This window comes from Diadema antillarum, unplaced genomic scaffold, assembly GCF_040938485.1.
Source record: "Diadema antillarum isolate AM-2024a unplaced genomic scaffold, OU_Dant_1.0 scf00000228, whole genome shotgun sequence".
In the NCBI taxonomy this organism is placed as follows: domain Eukaryota; kingdom Metazoa; phylum Echinodermata; class Echinoidea; order Diadematoida; family Diadematidae; genus Diadema; species Diadema antillarum.
The window spans coordinates 301,766-310,543 of record NW_027271117.1 but is presented as its reverse complement, the minus strand read 5'-3'; the positions used below and the strand labels follow the sequence as shown (position 1 = coordinate 310,543).

The 8,778-nt window shown below is 36.6% G+C and overlaps 1 long non-coding RNA gene across 1 annotated transcript; it reads left to right on the top strand.

Moving 5' to 3' along the window:
- Nucleotides 1-4,154: 4,154 nt before the first annotated feature.
- Nucleotides 4,155-7,783, top strand: LOC139724774 (uncharacterized). The gene is made up of 3 exons (XR_011710487.1): nt 4,155-4,256; nt 5,246-5,324; nt 5,943-7,783. It is a non-coding gene; the product is annotated as an uncharacterized lncRNA (long non-coding RNA).
- The last annotated feature ends 995 nt before the right edge of the window (nt 7,784-8,778 follow it).

The following is an 8,778-nucleotide window of genomic DNA, read 5'->3' as shown; positions in this document are numbered from 1 at the left end:
CCCCCCCCCTTGGCTGGCTTCGCTCCCGCGCCGAGGATCTCACATCGTCACATAAAATGTGCCCCCGTTGAGATTTTGCCCCCCTCCCCCCCCCCCCCAAAAAAAAAAGAAAAAGAAAAAGAAAAGAAAAAAAAAGAAAAAACAACAACAACAACAAAAGAAAACAAAACAAAAAAAAAACAAAAAAAAAAAAACCAGAGGTGTTCCGGCGCTTGCTTGGAAGTAGACCATCTGAATGGTATAATAAACCATCCTCTTCCGTAACGTATGGGACACATTAAACATGCGTGGGAGTAGAGCAAGCATGATAATATACCAGTACAAAGTCAAGTCACACGCTATCTAGCGACAGAAAAGGGGAATCCCCATAGTTCTACATGTACTTTGCAGTTGATGGTCTGATAAAAGTAAGGCGGCCGGCGAGGCTCCGATACATACGGTGTTGTAAACCTTGCGACGGACGAGTCGGGGACCACAATACGTCTGACCGCAACTACACCGGACCGACGGATTTTCTGTTTGTGCTTGTATGCATGCTGCATCTTCATCTGACGCGATGATTCCTACACACTAAGAAAAAAAGGTTCAATAAGGGAGCTAGAAGGGTTCGAAGTCGCGAAAATGGGTGCAAACTACACGATTTGAGAAAATGGTGGAACTTTGCTTCTTATATGGTTCATTTTGGGTTCGATCTTGCCACGGTCATTGACGGTGCAATATTACGCCCCAAACTAGTCTCAAAACAAAGGCCATCCTATGGTGTTGCTCGGCACTAAAATGCAATATTACATATCCTTGTGCTGATATTATGAACATATATTTTTTGATATCAGGAAACTTAAGTTTCTTTCATATTCTATAATCATTCATCGAGAGTATATTTTCAAATTATGTTGAGTCCATGATGAAAGGGGTCTACTAAAAAAACAAACGTAGAATACCTGATTGCTTGTCTGGTATTGACCAATCACATTGTACACATAACCTAGGAGGTTTAACAGATGAAGTTCCAACTGGATGTAATTATTCAAATAGTCGTCAGATTTCTATTGCTGTACAAAACAATTCCACAGGTGCATTTGTGCCTTCGCTGATCGGGATTCGATGCCGCCGTCTCGCTGAGCAATCTGAAGATTCATTTTGGACGTTTACATAATTTTGGCTATATTTTGCTTCAAATGAAATCCTATGCTTTAAGATAAAAACATATAAAACAAAAGTCAATTCTGAACAGAAATATTATTGTGCAAAAGTGTTAATCAGAGCTGTTTCATGTGAAAGTGTTTAAACTGTACCCTGGATAGCCGGGTTTATTTTATCACTTTACCTCATGATTCTGACAAAGCAAACTGATATGAATCTTCAAATAGAATTCTTTATCAATAGAAACATCAGATTACTGCCCAGGCATGCCTAGTAGAATAATGTTCGTTTTATTTCATTTTTTGAGCAATTTCTATTCGTGTATCCCCGTGTCTTTAACATTCACCTAACCTATCTCTTATTGGTTGGGATGTCGAAACGTAATTACCATTACAAAGACATATCTTCCTGTTTGTGGTTCATTCTTGCTAAGGTGCAATATTGAGCCCATAACAAGTCTCAAAGAAAGACCCATACGTGTTGATCGACACTTGAATACAATATTGCATACCGTCGTGGTGCTACTATGTATATGTTTTTTTTAAAGACATCATAAAACTTGATGTTCTCCCATAATTTCATAATCATTCACCGGAGCATTTTTAAATGAAGTTGAGTCTTTGATGAAAGGGTCTGCGAACAAGCTACAGAGAATACTTGACTGCTCGTCTGGTATTGACCAATCGAAATGGAATATGTCACAGCATTCCTTGCATGCTTACTGTGCGATGATGGAATCAAACCCTACTACTCGCTAAAGATTTTCGTTGCGACTCGATCTCGGGACAGAAAAAAAAGTCAATATTTTTTCAAGGCCCTCAAATCTGGAATTCCATCCACTCTGATGTGAAATGTAAGAAAACGGTACAAAGTTTTAAGGAAGCTTTCAAACGTATTTTACTTGAAAGGTTTTCTGGAAGTTACCAATATCATTTTACGAATTTATAAGAGACTAGCAAGATAGGGTGTGTTTGTGAAAATGACATCTTGTGTATTGCTGATATGCGCTGGTCCATGTTTTTGTCTGTGTATGCATGTGTGTGTATGTGTGAGTGTGTGTGTGTGTGTGCCAATGTTTTTCTCTGTATATACAATGTATTTACTTTTCCGGGATAAGTTTTAAATAAGGCCAATTGCCTTCTCACTCACCCCTTCACTTAATATCTTTTGCTGTTTGTTTGCTTTGTTTGTTTGTTTGTCACATTGTCATTTTATTCATACCATTGTCACATTTTATGTATGCATATATCATTAAGTGAAAGTAAAGGAAATGATAAACTAAAATCATTTAGAGAGTAAACTCGCGGATATATAAGGGTGCAAACTACACGATTTATTTAAGGGTTGATTTTTTCCCCTTTTTTTCATGGATTCATGCACGGTAAAGCCTAAGGGTAAAATGCATGCACATGAAAAATGTAAGCACATGTTTCCGTGTGCTTGCAAACACCACATTTTAGAATGAATAAAGACTAGGCTGTGATAGTGGAATTTCTCATGAATAAATAATAAAGCATTCAAACCCTGGCCATTGTTCAACACCACTGTCAGGGTGTTAACCACATACTCCCATACACACCCATTGACCCCTGTGCAAAGTGAAAATTTTGTACAGAGGGTTGGAAATAGAGCAAAATCTGTAACCTAACTGTGAAATTGAGAATGGATTTCATGAAACTGATTTGTGTTTTAAACCACCTCCAACGAAATTGTACACTATACAACTATCTCCCATATCAATGATAGTGTCATCTGATATATAGTTACTGAATTATTAAGAATCAAAAGTGGAAAATGTTTTTTTAAACGCCTATTAATCCACAGAATACATTCGATGCAAAATAATGACATGGATGTTTCCTAAAGTGTCAATTCACGGACCCAGTAGTTTGGTCACCTGGTGTGGGCATGTTCATTCTTTTCTTGAACATGATTTATGAATTCAATGAATTGTGGAGTCGTGCAAACTTATGTGCACATAAGTTGACTCCCAGATGGCTCATTGTACAGCTCGTTCACGCGTGTTTGAGGTGAGCATCTAGCGCAAATTCCATTTCCATAGCAGATCAGCTCTTCTGAGACTTTGCGTAGCGGCTTACTGCAACTCTGACTTCAAAATTAGTTTGTCCACTTCATAATATCAAGACCCCGCAGATTCCTACTACGTGGAAAATGGTGAGTTAAAACATCATCGTAAAGCATGATTTGAAATATCCACAATGTTCTCGACCAAGGCCTTACTCTCGATATTACCCTTCATCAAATTTCTTGTATCTGTTATGTTTTTGGTTGTATAGCCATGTGTCTTATAATGTAGGCTTGCAGGCAGTAATATTAAAATGTTCATTTTAGAGTTCTGTTAAAACTGGCTAGTTTTATGCGTGCTGTTTTCTGTTCTATTTTGTTTTGTTTCGTAACCATTCTGTGGAATTAGAGTAGCTTTAGCGATAAAGTGTCTTGCTAAAGACGTCATGGCATTCCGATTTCAGATTTCAGATTCATTTATTGTTCATTTAGGAAATTCTTTTTGTTGGTACATGGGCGTGCACATAGGAATATCTACATACATGCATAAACTCACATAATATTCATGTACATGAACACATTATAAATGATACAATTTTCACTACATACACAATTATACAAGCATAATTTAATACATCGCGTCGTGCCATACCACATTTGATTAATAACGAATAAAAGGAACGGAAGTTGATGAATAATTGCTGATAAACTTATGGATAAATAGACCAGTGTACTAACTAAACTTATAATGGCAAACATTGCACGCTTATCTTTATGCTGGGATAATTCTCTGTAGTCAGGTAGTGTTAGTGGTGGACTAAAGTTCACCCTGTATGCAGCAAGGCAGTGCATAAGAATTGAACTATACATTAAGCTGCCACGGAGAGAGTTATGTAGTCACATTTACATAAGTTAGCTCTTCTGCAAAATTATTACACACGCATGAACAGTGGCCTTGAACTCATGACACTTGATTTTCCTTTTCAGGTATTCAAGCAAGATATAATATGATGAAGTTGCGCGCATTCTCCTGATCACGTAATCTTATATGCAATTCTGAAGGACAGAGTGATTCCTCAACAGAATATGTAAGTTTCATTAATGGATTAATCCGTAATACATGTATATGTATTTTCAGGTTATTGATTCATCTAGATTTTCAGCATGTGATATCCGTGAAGTATATTATATTAAAGCGTATTATTACACATGAACGCAGTTTTATCAGTTACTATAACGTAGCCACCGTTTAGTGGGTTGCGGAAAATTTGATAAGACTATAGTGCAATTTTTGATACCATCTATAATCGAGAGATATGTTACTCAAGTGGACCATTGCGATCATTCATTCTTGCCTTTTCCGTTCTACGTCTTCTCAGTTTTTTGGACTTTTTCCTGAAAACTCCATGATGGATTGTAACTCATACGGGCAGCATGTCTACCCCGCAAGAATCTTCATTTTTTTTCTTTTTATTTATTTATTTATTTATTTATTTATTTATTTATTTACTATTTATGTTATTTATTATTATCATTATTTTATTTTATTTTATTTATATATTTTTTCAATTTTTTTTTTTTTTTTTTGGGGGGGGGTAATCTTCTTTTCTGTAACCAGTATTATCAAAGTAAATCAAATCAATGTTATGAATAAGTAGAGGGGGCTATATTTTCACTTTTTTGTGTGTGTGGTAGCAGGATTAGAGGTGTCAACCATAATGGGCATCATTACACCCATTGCCATGGCCAGCACCCGGACCATCATCTGTGGCAAGCTCAGCAGTGGCTGAATGGCTGAGGTCTATAAGTCTTCCTCCTTTCCTAACTGTGTAAAATATACAGCAAACTGATGTTAAATTGGCATGTAATTTGATGTTGTCTTACTTTGTTATTTTATGTTATGAAGACTTTGAGTTGGTCAGGAAAAATGTGGGAATATTTGAATATGCCCTATGTCATAAATGTATGCAGGCCTACATAAAAGGTGTGTATTTTCATCTCAGTCCAAATTCGCCACATTTTTCTTTTCAACATGACTTTACTCAGGCTATTCCACATCTATTCTTTTTTTTTTCAGCTCTAACTTAGTGATGTCGGCATGCTGTCTCCTAATTCCCCGTCTGCCTGGTGAGGACATGCTGTATGTCTGTGACAAAGTAAGTGCTGCACTTTTATATTTTTATGGGAGACGGGAATTCCATCTGCTTTGTGACTAGAAATATAAGAGGAATATTTCTTTGCAACATTATCATGTTTTACTTATATGACAAAGAGCTGAAATAAATCTATCCGACCGGATTTGTTTAGAAACCAATATCAAAGCTTAAAGGAATGGTATAGTATTGGTGGAGGTGAGGATTTGGGCTTTTAAATTTTTGTGATATACCAAGAACCTACTTATGAAATAATAGAGAGTATGCCATTCTAAGAGGAATTCTAAAGATTATTTGATGAAAATTGGTTTTGAAATGGATGAGCCATCCAAAAACAAAATAAAACGCAGCGATCGTGATACAAAGTGAGTCCTATATTATATTATTATTGCTCTGTTTTGGATATCGCAGCTATTTCAAAACCATTTCTCATTATTTCAGCAAAAGACGTTAGAAACCTGAAGTAGATCTATGCAATCAATTTAATTTTCCATTTTCTGGTCAATGGTCATAGTTGCAACCTGTTAGTTTATGTAAGCAACAAAACTGCGTAGTGTAAACGACCTATTTCCTTCGAAATTTTATTCAGTAATTATTTATTCATGTCAAAATCTCCTTCAGAACCTGGCAGGACTAAATCCCACAATCTTCACTGTGAATGCTGCGCACTAGTGACATCACTATTTGGCTGGATGGTTGTGAAATCTGCCCGAATTCCTGTATACAATCGTGTCTTCCTTCGCTACAATGTTTCCGGCCTTCTGTGCTCTGTGGCTTTCAGTATCCCAGACAAGGCAGAAACACCCGATGCATACTTCAGCTGTACATTGCAAGCCTTGATCTGAACAGGCAACTATCGCGAAGAAAAACCTACGGCATTTCATTAACAATATTGTTCACTAATTGTCTTGATTTAGTTTACCAGCCTAAAGTTTTCATGGTGTATACTTTTACAAGGAATTGTCACCAGAGAAATAATGTTGTTCAGGTTGTCCCTCCGTTCTTACATCAGTCTGTAATCGATTATGGCAACGTTGTATCACGAAGGGAAATGAAACGAAAAGTACAAGTGGACAAGTTAATGCAGGGAGATTACTTTAGCAGTTGAACACATCGTCACAAATTGAGGAATATCGGAAAATCCGTTGAAGAGCTATATACACATATATTTAGAGTTTCAGTGCCGCCATTACGAGATGAGAAAGCTACATCTTTGACGTCAACCATGGAAAATTGTATAAAGAAATGTAAAGAAAATAGGCATAGTTTCACGTTTCTAGCATTACAAAAGGAGCACTTGATTTACTTCTTCCAGAAGAAGGTGGGGGTAATATTACCCTTAACATTATGGCAACGACAAATAAGTGGAGGCAATTTGTACTTTTCAGTTAGAATAAGATTTTATGGAATTCCCTTGATATTTTCCTCATATACGTTTCCATACATGAAAGTGACACTGAAACTTTAAAAAATGCATAACTTCCACTGGATCATACGATTTTCCATGTTCACTTATGTGTTCTTATGATATTGCTCCAATCCACGGGTACATTTGGGTTTCATTCCCCTTTAAGTACTGTTTGAGGTCTCCAAATGAAACTTTGCATATGTATGTACGATTGGACGAAGTTACTTCTACCACCTTGTGGGTGCCAGCGTTCAAGGTCAAATATTGTAGGTCATTGTCAAATTCTACAATGTCATTTCGTGCTCTTTCTTTGTATCTCACCTTGTAAGCACTGTCGACATAGTATTGTGGTGTTCTTTTAATAACTTTCCACACTTTTGAGCTATATGACCACCAAATTCACTCCTCAGATCATCTAAAGATGGCTGTCAAATGTTGATATTGGTGAAGTCCGACTCCGTCAACAGTCAAAAAGTCAATGAGCTTACATTTGAAAATCAGTGTAATCACAAATTCGATATGTGGGCAAGACATCACTTCGCTTTTACCTTGTTAGATGGTGGATATTTGTGAAGCTTCCGTTTCTAATTCATACAGTATCAGCATACCTTATGTCTGAGAATAGTGGTAAAGAAGATTAGATACTTTGGCAACAGCGTGTAAAATTCGCAAAATTTTATTTTGTGCCTTATTTGCTGAACAAACGTCGTAGGAGGACTACAACCTGCCAGGCAGTATGGCGGAACAATTACTCTATTATTAGCGTCATAGAATAAATGACAATGATGTAGTTCTGAAGCATGCTATTCATTAGATATATATACTTTTGCAATGACTCCATGTATACTTTTAATCGAACTAGGTATATAATCATCAATGTCTTGTACTTGAATAACGACAGAATGATTTCGGTGAGGAAAGTTTTCTGTCACGTCATTTAGGAATAAGGGAACGTGTCAATATTATGCTATTTGTTCCATAGTTATGACAACATTTCACTCGTTGTTGTTGTTTTGCTTTGTTTTGGGTTGTGTTGTTGTTGTTGTGTTTTTGTTTTTGTTTTTGTTTTTTGTTTTTTTTTTGGGGGGGGGACACGGTTCAAAGTGTCCTGAAACCTTGTATAATACATGCATTTAGTCATGTATGATGCCAAACTGTTCCCGCTCATGCAAATGCAGCCGTTTCAAGGAAATAACATAAGATTATTCTTATACTCCATGATTTGATAATGCTAAAGTGGTTCATAAGAGTCCAGTGAAACTGTGTACAGAACAAAAAGTGGATTTGACAATGGTATACGATATCCGCAATTTACTCTTTGACGGGGTCTATCATCCGATTATGTATAAGCACGGTAGTCCCCTATTCAGAAACTACAAGTTAGATAAGCTGCAATCATTTTGCACGCGACCATGGCGTTATAGCCAAAGGTGATCTGCAAATCCCTGTGTGCCTACAGAGGATTGGAAAACGTAACAACTTTCTATTATAGAACAACGAAACAGAAACTGGTGCATGTATTATTGTCAGTCACTTTGTTAGTCATTGTGATGATTTGCTCATTGCAGTTCCGGAATCTCAGCTCGAGGGACTCGAATTGATCCCAAATCAGTCGGAATGCGTGTATCACCCAAAACAAAATCTGAATACATAACCATGATAACTGCGATTCTGCCTAGTCTCCATTGGTAGCCCATAAGGGCTGGTATCAAGTTCGATTTTCATATTATAATTATACCTTGTGTTTAGATGTTTTCATCAAAATGCCCGTATACCTGAATATGGTATGTGTATGTCAGTTAAGCATCTAAACCATAATAAATTGTAGTCGTAATCTAAGTGCCAATAATCTCATGATTTGAATAAGTGTGAACACCAAGACATGTCGTGATAAGGACTTTAAGACAATTGGCATCGTCATTATAAAACAAACTCCTAATTGTAAGACATTTTTTAAATTTTAGATAAATTCATGTCTATGCTGGAAACATATCTTTTTGATGATTCATGATGACGTCACTGTTACATGAATATTGTACGCATGGAAAT